Source organism: Pelodiscus sinensis, chromosome 14, assembly GCF_049634645.1.
Source record: "Pelodiscus sinensis isolate JC-2024 chromosome 14, ASM4963464v1, whole genome shotgun sequence".
Taxonomy (NCBI): Eukaryota; Metazoa; Chordata; order Testudines; family Trionychidae; genus Pelodiscus; species Pelodiscus sinensis.
The window spans coordinates 33723946-33737115 of record NC_134724.1 but is presented as its reverse complement, the minus strand read 5'-3'; the positions used below and the strand labels follow the sequence as shown (position 1 = coordinate 33737115).

At 54.7% G+C, this 13170-nt stretch overlaps 1 protein-coding gene across 1 annotated transcript in view; it reads left to right on the top strand.

The window, feature by feature from the left end:
* LINGO1 (leucine rich repeat and Ig domain containing 1) overlaps positions 1-13170 on the top strand; it is a 478102-nt gene that overhangs the window by 180281 nt on the left and 284651 nt on the right. The gene's annotated exons all lie outside the window — the stretch shown is intronic.

The following is a 13170-nucleotide window of genomic DNA, read 5'->3' as shown; positions in this document are numbered from 1 at the left end:
TTCATTTTTGGAAAATTCCCAATCCGTGCTACACACAGAACCTTGGAGCTGCCTTTTTCTTGACATTGCATTTGTAGGGGAGAGCAGGTCGGAGTAGAGCATGATTCCCAGATCACTCCTGTAGGATCATGATCTTTGACATCTGCCCAGTTTGCTGCCATGCACAACATTGTTATTCACCATGGAAGCTAACCATACTATTCCCTGTAAATGGTCCAGTGTGACTGCCTAATCCCAATGGCCAACACTCTTGTTTTGCTGTGTGGCCAACACTCCTTAAGCATGTCTCTTTATCCTCTGTCTTCCCAGCAGCCTGTGTGGCAGAACATGCCAGAATGCACTGCAGCATGAGTTTGTGTCATTTGTGTTGTGACGTTGCATTGGCTTTAATGACCTTTCATGAGCAGTTTTAATGGTTCTGCAGATGGACCCATCAGAACAGAATCATCCTTTCAAAACAATGGAGTTTTTAATTATAAGCACTGATAACGAACAGTCCATTATCACACATTCATTTGTGATATTAACAGTGTAACATAATACGCATTAAGATTTTACGTTAAGATACTCACACACCCTAAACTAACTTCAGTTCCCAGCATCCTGCCCTAACATGCTCAGGGACAAGGATGGTCTTGTAGACAGAGCATCAGTCTGGGCCTTGGGTGATGAGGGTTCATTTCCTAACTCTGCAAATGCTTATCGGATAGTCGACACAATAATCGACTAGTCACTCCCCCACCCCCTTGCTGTCTCTATCAGAAAGAGGCAGCAAGGGGGAGGGGAAAGAGCAGGGAGTGCTTCAAAGGGGCAGCGCTGCACGGAGCCTGGGAGTGGCCCAGGCTGCATGGGGTGTTTCAAAGTGACAACACCGCATGGAGCCCAGGATCAACTGGGGACTTAAATTCCCCAGCGGAACCCGGGATCCATGCAGCGCTGCTGCTTTGAAACACCACTGGGAGCATGGGGCCAGTGGAGGACTGCTTGAGTCCCCCACTGGCCCTGTGCTTCTAGACATGCTTTCACCTTTGAAGTGTAGCCCAGGGGCTGTTGCTACACTTCAAAGGTGGAGGCGCCTTTATGGACTAATTAAATATTCAGTGCAAATTGCATCAACTATTGGATTAACTGATAAATCTAAATGTAACATCCCTAGTCATCCACTACCACAGTGATAGGAGGGAGATGGACCTAAAACTAGAAATGGGCTTCCGTTTGCATCCAGATCCAGCTACTGAAATTTTGCAAAGCTTGGATGTGTTTTGGTTCAGCCTTGTATGGAGCTAGGAGCTGGCCAGGACATTTGCAGCTAAATCTGGGTCTGGATTGTCAGTTCCTTCTCCCCAGAGCTGATGTGGGATGGATGTAAATGGGATTCTTCAGGGCCTGTTCCTGTTTCAATTACTGCCAGGCCTTAGCCAGGGAGATGACACAGGCCTACCCAGGTGGGGTGTTTTGGACGCTAGACCTTTTCCCAGACCACAGCATCGAAAGACTTGAGTGTTCCAGAGAGTCAGAGCAAGATGGAAATTGCATCGGGCAAGGGTGGCACGATGGACTGGTGCCGCCTCGATGCTTAGTGCCTGACCTCCAGCAGGGAGAGCATCGTGGGCTGTAATTGCCAGCAGCAGCACTGAGCCAGGGCTGATTGCATTGCTGTGAGCCGTATGCTTGCTCTCTCTGTGCTACCTGAGAGATCCATCTCCAGCCCTGGCTCCGGCCTAGGGGGTCCTGAGCATTCGAGCAATTCTAAATCTTCCAGTGGCCATGTCCTAGTCTGCTTTGTATGGCTGGGCAGGTGGGCAAACAAATTCCAATGTGGACTTTCACCTTTATGGACAATCCCTACAGAGCTTAGCAGAGAACTGAGTCCTTGCTGTCGAATTCCATGGCTGATGGGGATTCCTGAAAGGGTTCCAGAGCACTTTCTGCAGAACTCAGTTGGTCTTAATTCCGTAGGACTCTTTTATAAGGGGCCAAGCTCTCCTGGAAGAATTTAGCATCCGTGTTGATTCAGGTTGGCTTCCTATTACCTCTCCAGCAGTGAAAGCCAATCGGGATGTAGAGGGTCTGCCCTCTCTTAACAGGGTAGGTGCGCAAGAGGAAATGGCTGTGTTCATTCCTTTGTGGGCTTTCCGACCACACTGCTCCACTGGTGGACACAAACCCTAACCTGGAGGGACCCGTCTTGCCTGGAGGAGAAGGACATTTGGCAGTGATGTTGATTCAGTCCTGGATAGCTTCCATCTGTGTCCTGTCTGGAGAGATCACAGGTGCTGGAGCTATGGATCCTGGGGGTGCAGCAGCACCCCAATTTGGAGTGGTTTCCCCAGGGAGAGATTACCCTCCCCTGAAATTGGAGGGTGGGAGGCTGCAGCTCAGTGTTCTTTGTCATGGATTTCTTGTCATTGCTCTATCAATGTTTCCCTCGGGAGGAGAGGGGAATTCATTCTTCTTGTTGATTTTCTTCTGGCCTCTTACACAGACACTTCAGGTTATATCCTCAGACGGTGCAAGTCGGTGCAATCGACGCGGCTGTGCAGATTTACATCTGGCCCTGGGAGCATAACCCAGTCCCCTCGACTTAGAAATGACCATCCTGCAGTTTGCTTCCGGGATACCAAGTGACTCTGCCGCTTGCCATTTTAAAACCGAGTGTTCTCCTCTCCCAATCTGCATCCTCAGGCCACAGTGACTAGGGAAGGGGACGTCAGCAGGTTGGCTGAATCCCAGTGGTCACAGCCATCCACGACACCTTCTGCTGCCTGCCCGCTTAGCGCTCCTGTAACACCTCCCGCTGCAAGCAGCATAAGGTAGGTAGCAAAGGCAAATCAGAAGTAGGAGTGTGGCGGCGGCCGACTGCAGAGTCCCCAGCGGGCTCTCTGACCTTACAGAAACTGGCTCAGGCCCGTGATGCTGAGAGAAACCCAGACACAAACACAGCTGCCTCCTCTCTCAAGAGCCTGTTGCTACTTATATTTTCCTCCCTCTGGCTGGTGACCCAGAGCAAGGATTTTGGGGGGAATCTTTTTCAGAGGGAATAAATCTTTTATCTGTCGATTACGGTATCACACCGGCTGCAAAGGCGTGTAAATCATGTGCTTTTTCTGGGCACTCTTCTCTCCCTGATGGTTTGCTGCAGCCTGCCTCTGCCCCACATGGACCCAGCGTGGCCAGCCAGGTGGGAATCCTAACCCCCAAGGGAATGTGGACCCAGAAGCACAGCTGCAAGACCAGTGCTAAGAGCCCCCAGTGTCTGCAGGAGAAGGAAGCGCTAGGGAGTTTGTACTAAAGACTTGGACTTTTCAGCTTAGAAAAGAGGAGACTAATGTGTGTGTGTGGGGGGGGGGGGTTGGATTAAGGTCTATAAAATCATGACAGGTGTAGAAAAAGTGAACAAGGAAAAGTTATTTACTTATTCCCACAATATAAGAACTAGGGGTCACCAAATGAAATGAATAGGCAGCAGGTTTAAAACAAACAAAAGGGAGCGTTTCTTCACTTAGCGCACAGTCAGCCTCTGGGGCTCCTTACCAAAGGATGCGGAGAAGGCTAGGACTTTAACAGAGTTTAAAAGAGAACTAGACAAATTCATGGCGGTTAAGTCCACTAATGGCTATTAGCCAGGCTGGGTAAGGAATGGGGTCCCTATCCTCTGTTTGTCAGAGGGTGGAGATGGGTGGCAGGAGGGAGAGATCTCTTGATCGTTACCTGTTCGGTTCACTCCCTCTGGAGCACCTGGCAGTGGCCACTGTCGGCAGACAGGATACTGGGCTGGATGGACCTTTGGTCTGACCCAGTCTGGCTGCTCTTTTGTTCTAAGTGCTGGGGAAAGGGAGAGAATCAGGGAAGCTCAGTTGTTCTGGGAGCTGTTCATAAATTTGGTGCTGACTGCGGGGGGTGCTGGGTGGAGAGCAGTCAGCTCTGAGTTGTAGGGTTTGCATGGCTAAAAGGCAGCCCCGGAGAGTGGGGAAACAGCTGATAGAGAACTGGGGGCATGGGTACGATAACGGGGTGTGGCGGAGGCGCTTGCCCGGAGCCATGTGTGAAGTGGTGTCTTGGACCAGGGAGGTCCCAGCTTTGCAAGGTGAGTGGTAGGTGAGAGCAAATCTCTATTTCAGTCAGGCCTCTGCTAGCTGTTGGCAGTAGCCTGGCCGGTGAATCCGGGACACACCCACCCATTGAGCTGGTCTGAGGCCTTGCAGTAGAGGGCAGTGGGGAGCACACCTTCATGCCTGAGTTCTGGGGTCCTTTGGGAGTTGTTGGGATGCTCCCCATCACGTTCCCCGGCAGTCCCCAAATACCAGGGAAGCTCTGTGGCAGAGGGACAATTGGACACGGAAGTGCCTGGCCCTACGTCCCTCCAGGGAAAGGAGGGAGTGTGTGTGTGAGGCCTGTGAGGACAGGACGTGGTAGCCACATGCATGGGAATTATACCCTGCAGAGCTGTAGTATTGCCCGACCAAGCCCACTGCTCAGTGCTAATGCACACCCGCTAATGACCCATCATGTGGAAAGCCTCCTTGCAATTTATGACATCTGGCTTTGTTCGCTTTCCCGCCTTAGTTTAGGAGAAGAAAGGGGAAAGGCACAGAGGGGGGGCAGAGGAAAGTGGCTCGCTTTACTTAATTATGACTGATTGTGACAGCTTGCATCTTTAGCCTGAGAAGTATCTATGAGGTGAGGGCTGCTTCTCTCGATCGGGATAATTATGTTAATTAAAATGCTTTCTTTATAGCGGTTCTGATTAATAAAAACAGTTCCCGTGCTCTCTTTAAACACTCTAACCTTCTGCTGTGCAAGAAAAGTGGCTTTTCTCAGCAATTTATGACTTTTAAAACAGATTACCGTGGGACAGCCTGCTGCTTTCACGAGGCAATGCTGCCTACGCCACCGAAAGCACAGCCCTTCTCCGTAGAAAAGCAAGTGCATGTGGGGGGAGGACAACGCAGCTACCAGAGCGGGAGCAGGTGGGAGCATGTATGCGTGTGGGTTGTCTGGAGGGGAGGTGTTGGGGAGTCAGGCATCGCCGCTGTGCTGTGAGATTGCCAGGGAATAAAAATACCACTTATTTCTCTAATTGCTGTTTATTTCCTCTGCAAAGTATTGGGATAATTAACAAGCTCCCAATTAAGAAAAATTACATATGGGGGAAAAAACAGGTATCTGTGCCAAGCGAGCCTGAACTCCCCATGCTGCAGGAGGGATAGCAGGAAGCGGCAGCAGGGCTGAATGGAGAACCAAAGCTGGGTTGTGGAGGGTTAATATCTGCAGATCTCCACCGCTCTTAGACTGCCAGAGTCCCCAGAAAAACGGAGCCTTCAGGGGCTCAAAGGAGTCTAGGAAGGTGGATGAGGGTTATTATTGTTGGTAAAGAGATGGGGAAACTCAGTTTTATGGGCAGTATTATCAGCAATAACCTCAGACTTTGAGGGCCTCACCTCTCGGTTGCCCATCCTGGGAGGACTGGAGCACTTAGCACCTCCGTGACTCAGGCTCAGGGTGGGCATGCAAAACCCGTAGCACCTAAAATCAGTGGCTGTTCTTGGAGAAACTTGGCTCTTCCCACTTTGGCTACACCACGATTCAGTGGCAGAATGAGGAATCCCAATCCCTAGAATCATAGACTCATAGAACCGTAGAGCTGGAAGAGACCTCAGAAAGTCATCAAGTCCAGCCCCCTTCTCTAGGCAGGACCAATCCCAACTAAATCAACCCGGACAAGGCTTTCTGCCCAGCTGTAACCACTAGACAGTGCAGCCTCCCTTGGGAAGAGTAGGAAGTTCTTGACCTATTTTCCAGCTACTGAAACCTGGCCATGGGAGTCCTGATGGGAGTCCAGCACTTCCCAATGAGCACCCAAGTGCATGGCTGGATAAGCAAGGAATCCATCTGATTTGTACAGCTCCCCTAGTTTGCTGCTTGTATCCGTGCATCCCACAGGGGAGTCCTTGCTCACGATGACCTGTGCGCTCTCACGAGTCTCTCTTTGGCAGGGCAAGGGAAAATCCTGACTCTATTAATGGCCCTGTCACCCTAACAGCATTAGGCCCTGCAGCCTCGATGCAAATTAATGCAACATTGACCTGGAGGCATCTACCCCATAGCAGTTGTCCCAGAGGTGCCATGGGATATTTGTAGTACTGTGCAGCCCTCTTTATGGGAGAAGGAACAGAGGCTACCCTGAGTGGAGGCAAAGGGATCCCAGTACAACCAGAACTCTGACATCAATCTCCCATTTCACCACGCTGGTGTGCGCGCGTGTGCATCCTTGTGTGTGTATTGGCTGAAAATGGTAGGAAATGATCCGTTTAGATGAATGTCCCATCTAAAATAATTAAAAGTTAGAAAATTGTAAAAATGTGGACACTTTCAGTGAAATATTTCTGTTTGAAATTACTCTTCCTGTTGAAATTTAACTTAATCTGCACTAAAAAAGGTTTTAAAAGGAAATGCACAAGATCAGAAAGAAAGGGATTTTTTCTGACCAACCTGAACTGAATTTTGGTTTTGTTTGGTTGGTTGGTTGGTTGGTTGGTTGATGGAAAAATTTTGAAATTTTTTACTTTTTGCCCTGATTCAGGATGGGAAAATCTACAAAATCGCAAATTTTCGTGTGACAGGAAAATCCTTCCCTGGGGCGCTGTGTCCAGAGCCCAGCTCCTCACTGTGCAGGGAAGGTGGGCTGCTGCTCCTTGCAGCTGGGAGTGTCTTGAACGCCCATGACTAGAGGGGAGGAGGCGGAGCAGGAGGTGCCTCTGTCCCTCCTCGGTATTGGTGGCCTGGCCAGGGTGCCGCACTCCTCCTCTCTACTCATGGGGGTGCAAGATGCGCTTTGGGAGGGAAGGGGTGCAGCACCAACGGTCATTCCCCCCTGCCTACATGGCAGTAATGGACACACTCCCTAGAGTGGCAGCCTCGCTCTAGAGATTGTGGGGGTGGAGTGAGGTGGGGGCAAAGCAGTATTGAGTGAGGGTGTGGTAGAGTCATGGGACCAGAGGGTGTTTGCATGGGCTGCAGGGATCAGAGGTTAAAAGGTCAAAGGGCATGGGGTGTAGGGCTGAGGGTCAAAAGATCTGGGTTGGGGCTAGGTGGATAGGTAACATTTTATTAGAATATTTGCATATTCATTATTTGCATAATGAATATGCAAATATACCAATAAACTTTTACCAGTTCGCCAAAAGTTTGTGAAAGGGTTTGCCAGGCCACAGCATAGAAAAGGTTGGGAACCACTGCTCTACTGCTCTTATCTGCCTGCCCGCTGCCCTCCTGCCCTTATCTCTCTCTCCATCTGCTTTGCTTTTTAACCGATCTGTCTGTCTCCCTCTGCTATCTCTGCGTTTGCAATTATCGGTGCATATTTTGCGCTCACTCGCTCGCTCTCTCCTGCCTGTCTTCTTCTGTCTCTCTCTACTTCCAAGCTGCTGCGTCAGATGCTTCGCAGTGGGAATCTACCCGGTGCAGGAACTGGCACGGTCGTTCTATGCTGGGGCTGAGCAAACAATGGATTCTTTTTAGCTCTCTGACAATGTCAAAATGTGTGTGTGTGTGTGTGTGTGTGTGTGTGTGTGTGTGTGTGTGCGTGCGCGCGCGCGCAGGGGGGAGGTGGGATCGGTTTCTGGTCAAACCAGTTCGGACAAAACCAAAAATTTGATTACGCTTTTACATTTTTTTCATGTAAAAAATAACTTTAAAATGAAAAGTCACTTTGCCCTGAAAAATTGAAACATTTTGGTTTGAAAATGTGCATGTGAAACTTTTTGATTTTTTCCCCCTGAATTGTTTCAGGATTTTTTCAGCTCTAACAGTTGGGTGACATCAGCTTGCATTTGAAACACTGTAGTGTTGTGGAGTCTCTGTGGTGCAATGAAAAGGGCTTTATGTGAAAACAGTCCTCCCGGCTGTACTGTTGACTTACAGGGCAAATCAGTTCCATGGAGAGAGGAAGGAAGGATATCTGTGAGGGTAAGGATCTGTGAGGGGATGGCACCGCTCTCCCAGAAGGGGCAAAGCCAAAGTGTGCCACCCTCCATCCCTTAGCACTCCTCACTGCGTACCGCCCAGCGCTCCAGCGGTAATTTGAAAGGGCCTGGGACAATTGCCCCGTTAGCCTCCCCCACACCGTTGGCGGGCCTGGGGGGATAACCCTAGCAATGCCCCGCAGGCATGTGGAGAGGTGACATTTGTCAGTGTTTGGGTGGGGGGGTTTTGCTTAGATTGAATTGTTGGGGCTGTGCGAGAACCGTGGTGGTGCACCCCGAAGCCCAGCTACCTCGGCTGAGCGCGCTCAAGTCAGCAGGCCGCTGTGCCACTGGAGGGGAGCGGTGCTAGTGCAAGCCGCTGCCGGGCACGTCAGTCTGACTGGAAGGGTTAGCCCAGTTCCCTGCCTGGGCTGACGGGTAGGTTCCAGGCTGTGCCATGCACATGGAGCTCTCAGCGCGGCTGCGCCTCAGCATGCAGAAAGCCTGCCCCCGTCACACTGCCCAGCAGAGTCAGGTGCTTTGCCAGACACCAAGAGCACAGAAGTGCTGCAGTGAGATCTGCCCGTTATTGCCCCCTCCTCATTTCTCTTCCTGCTGCTTCCACCTCTCGCATTCGCCCTGTCTTTCTGGTCCTGCAGCCTGCTCCCTGCCCTGTACTTCTGTCCATCTCCCCACCACCTCCCACCACGTGATCCCCTTCAGAGGGAGGAAGACACCAGTAATTTATCTTCCCTGCGTGGAACTGTGCACCCGCATCCTTGCCCGAAGGCAGGAGCTCTGTGCAGGGCTGGCTGCTTCTAATAAAGATGCGACCGCCACAGATTTGTCCCCAGACGCCGTTCCGCCGCCTGCTGTAATGAAAAGACGCTCGGAAATGCTGCTCTTCATACAGCTGGTCCGCTCTCCCCACCTCATCTGGGGAAGCAACCAGGGTCTCTGGCCAGCTCACAGTCCCACCTTCTCCAGCATGCTGCTCCTCCCGGGCTCTCTCCTCCCCCGGGATTCAGTATCCATGGCAACTGAGAGAACCGGCCTCCCCTGGAGGAGAGCCCAAAGGTGCAGTCAGAGGCCCTCACGTGTTCTCCATCCTGCCCCCGACACGGCCCAGGAAGCCATAGGATGGATGGTGGGTGGTGGGCAGAGACCACCAGTAAGTTTCAGGCTCCCCTGGGCTCACTCAGACTCACACCCGCCGGGGGCGATGGCCTGACAGAGCGGTAAGTTAGAGCAGATTGGAAGTTGCCTTGGCTTAGGGTGAAGTTACCTGCTCCCAGGGGAGCCAAGGCAGTGGGAGTTCCCAGTTTGCTCTCGGTTCCCCAGTGCCACCCTTCACCCAGAGTTCCAGCTTGGAGACCACCAAGCCAGCTGTGTGAGCCTCCTTCAGCCAGCTGTTCCCCGCCCGGGTGAGCGCTCAGCAGCTGTCCTGTGCCCGGGTGAGTGCTCAGCAGCCGTCCTGTGCCCGGGTGAGCGCTCAGCAGTCTCCCTGTGCCCGGGCGAGCGCTCAGCAGTCTCCCTGTGCCCGGGTGAGCGCTCAGCAGCCGTCCTGTGCCCGGGTGAGCGCTCAGCAGTCTCCCTGTGCCCGGGCGAGCGCTCAGCAGTCTCCCTGTGCCCGGGTGAGCGCTCAGCAGTCTCCCTGTGCCCAAGCGAGCGCTCAGCAGCTGTCCTGTGCCCGGGTGAGTGCTCAGCAGCCGTCCTGTGCCCGGACGAGCGCTCAGCGGCTGTCCTGTGCCCGGGCGAGCACTCAGCGGCCGTCCTGTGCCCGGGTGAGCGCTCAGCAGTCGCCCTGTGCCCGAGTGAGTGCACAGCAGCCGCCCTGTGCCCGGGCAAGCGCTCAGCAGCCGTCCTGTGCCCGGGTGAGCGCACAGCAGCCGTCCTGTGCCCGGGTGAGTGCTCAGCAGCTGTCCTGTGCCCGGGTGAGCGCTCAGCAGCCGTCCTGTGCCCGGGCGAGCGCACAGCAGCCATCCTGTGCCCGGGCGAGCGCACAGCAGCCGTCCTGTGCCCGGGCGAGCGCACAGCAGCCGTCCTGTGCCCAGGCGAGTGCTCAGCGGCCGTCCTGTGCCCGGGCGAGTGCTCAGCGGCCGTCCTGTGCCTGGGCGAGCGCTCAGCAGCCGTCCTGTGCCCAGGTGAGCGCTCAGCAGCTGTCCTGTGCCCGGGCGAGCGCACAGCAGCCGTCCTGTGCCTCTTGGCTGAAGAAAGGGGCTTGCTCATTAAGGCGGAAGCTCTCAGGTCATAGAGTGGAGTCTCCAGTGCTGGGGGCTGGAATCTCCAATACTTTGAGGGAGGTTGATGTGTTTTTTCCTGCTACTTGTTTTCATCAGAGTTGAGCCAGGAACTAATCCACCCAATCTGGCTGCTCTCAAACGCTGGATCCAGTCCAGACTTGACAGCTGTTCCCTCCTGTGAAAAGGGCCAAATCAGATCCAGGCTGCACACAGGCGGAGGTTTGCACTTGGAGTGCTACCCCTCAGGTCCATTTCTAGCAGAGCTAGGGACAACACACAGATCCCTGGTGTCCTGCAGCTTAGGAAAAGACAGTTTTCATGGGCTGGGAATATTTCACAAACATCTACTGAGAATACCTGGAGGCTTTTCTCCCTCCTTTGGCCACTGAGAAAGGGTTTCTGTAAATGCCAAGTCCCGGTTTTTGTAAATTTTCCCCCTACTTTATGATGGGCCCAGTCAAACTTGGGCTCCAGTCCCCTTGCATTCTCAGCTGTTTGGAAGAAGCTGGAGTCACCTTTGTTTTCCACTCTCTAGTTGTTTTCTCTTTTAGCCTTCTTGCCTCCATCTCTCACTGCCCTTTCTGTCTGTTTCCCACTCTAGCTGCCTGTTCTGTGACGTGGGCCTGAGGTCACGTATGGCTGAGCAAAGCTCAGCATAGCTCCTGCTGGCTCAATCTCTGGCATGCTTCCACATATCACAGGCACTGAGTGGAGGCCATCTAGTGACTGTGATGTTGGGGCCTGTGAGGGTTTTGGGGTGCGATCACCCCCTCCCGGTCCGAGATGGAGGGTCTGCGGACCCCTTTTGTCCTCCTTTTGTCCTGTGTTGTTCCCGGATCCCCGATATGGGGCCCGGGCCCCTTGGGTGCGATCACCCCCTCCCGGCTGGAAGCGGGGGTCAGCGAACCCTGGCAGCGAGTACCCACCGAGCGGGGTGGGGCCGAAGCCCCCGGCTTTAAGTCCTCCCCAGTCTGGGGTTCTAGTTTGGTCCCTTCCGTCTAGCATGGCTGTCGGGTGCTGGACGCTCCCCGTGTGGAGGGAGGGGGACCCGGTCCCGCCCTCTCTCCAGGTCCCAGCCCGGGGCCCTGAGCGCCGGGGCCACTAGCACCCCGGCACAGTGGACGGGGGGGGGGTGAGGATTCTCCCCCCTTTGGCTCGTCCACCCACGGTCGCCAGAAGCGCCCTGCCCCGGGCTCCTTCCTCCCTCCCATTGGGTCTGCCGGCCGGTCCCCGTCGCCCTGGCGCCTACCTTGACTCAGCGGTCCGCGGCGTCCGACGTCCCGGCGGAGTCTCGGGGGTGAGTTCTCCGGCCCCGGCGCGCTCCTGGCCGTCCCGATCCCTCCTGGCTCGGTGTGGCGGGGTCCGCCCGCAGTCCGGCGAGGGGCTGAGCGCTCGCCAGGGGCAGTGGCTGTCCCGGAGGCCCCGGGACCAGCGCCGGGCCAGTAGCCGGGCTGTGTGGCGCTCACGCTCCGTCCTGCGGCGGGGGCTGCTCCTCCGCCGCCGTGAGGAGCCTGCGCCCTGCTTCTCCGGCGGCGGGCACTTTTAAACTGGCCCGCCGTGCCGGCCGCCGCCCGGGGCTCCGCCCCTTCCGGGCACGTCCCGGCCGTCGGCCCTGGCAAGTGGCCGTGTGCCCTGGCCCCGCCTTCCCTGAGCGAGCCGGCGGGGGGTGAGCCGCCCGTCAGCTGCCAGCGCAGGCGCGGGGGGAGCGTCCCCGCCTGCTGCCCCCGGCGGCGGGAGTTGCGGGGTTGCTGGAGGGTCAGGGGCCGGGGCTGGCCGGCGGATCCCCGCTGGCGAGGACTCCGCTCGCCCCACCCCTGGGAAAGTGACGGCCGGTGGGGACTCCGCTCGCCCCGCTCCTGGGCAGGGGACGGCCCGTCACAGAGCCCATTGATGTAATGCTGACAGACCCCAGCTGTCTGCAGGCAGACCCAAACCTGCAACCTCTGGAGCTTAATGGATGTGTCCGATGAGTGAAAAGCCAGCTGGCTCTCAGATAAGGCTGTAGAGGAGCCTTATTATTCCCTCTGTAAGTGGTTTTGGTGCCACTATCTGGGACAGTGCACTACATCCAGCAGGTGTGTTTGTGTAGCTTGGAAAGTTTGGGTATTAGTTTCTCTCTTTCCCTAACTTCTCCCTCCTCTTTCATTCCTCTTCCTCCTGGTTTAATCAACGTCTCTCTCCTTCCCTTGGACGCCCCTCTGGCAAGAGCATGAGCTGCTCCCCACCCATCAGAGTCATCAGGAGGCTCCTGTTGCTCTGAGAAGCTCCTTAGAGCTTCTCCTCAGCCCCTTAGTTAGACCCAAGCCCACTTCCCCATCCTCCTGCATCCTGGAGCTGCCACTCCCTGCCCCCAGCCCTGTAGCCAGATTCCAGCCCAGTAATGCACTGCGTCCCCGTGCCTTGCAGGCCTGGCGGCGATTGGCCGGCTCCTTCTACTCTCCTCACTACCCCATTTGCTGCCACTATATTTACATGTCTATTTTATGATTTCAATTTTTAATGCTTCTGCTCTTGGAAGACGCTGAGTGCTTTGGAGTGGAACACCAAGTCCTGAGCACCGATTGAGGGCAGAGCAATAAATCAACTAATAACTGGAACCTCGTTTTCTGCTCCCGTGCCTGAGAGTTAACCCTCCCCGTGCCACCCGGCTTCTCCCGTGTGCTTTGCCAACATCCACAGGCATGAGCGGGTCCCAGCTAATGCAGGCCGAGCACTGACGGCACCTGGGAGGAGCTGATTCTAACCAGTGTGTGCTAGGCTCGGAGAAGTCAGCGCCCCGGGGTTTTTATTCTGCCTGCTCTAAAAACAGGGGACATTGGCAGTTTTCCTTCAGGTTTTGAGCAACCCCGGAGCCTCTGGGGCTGGGCTTGGGAGGTGTTTGATCAGGATCTCTTCCCAATCCGTGTGGATACAGCACGTGGCAGGGTTTTCTAGACTCTTTCCTGGGGGCAAGGTCCACATCT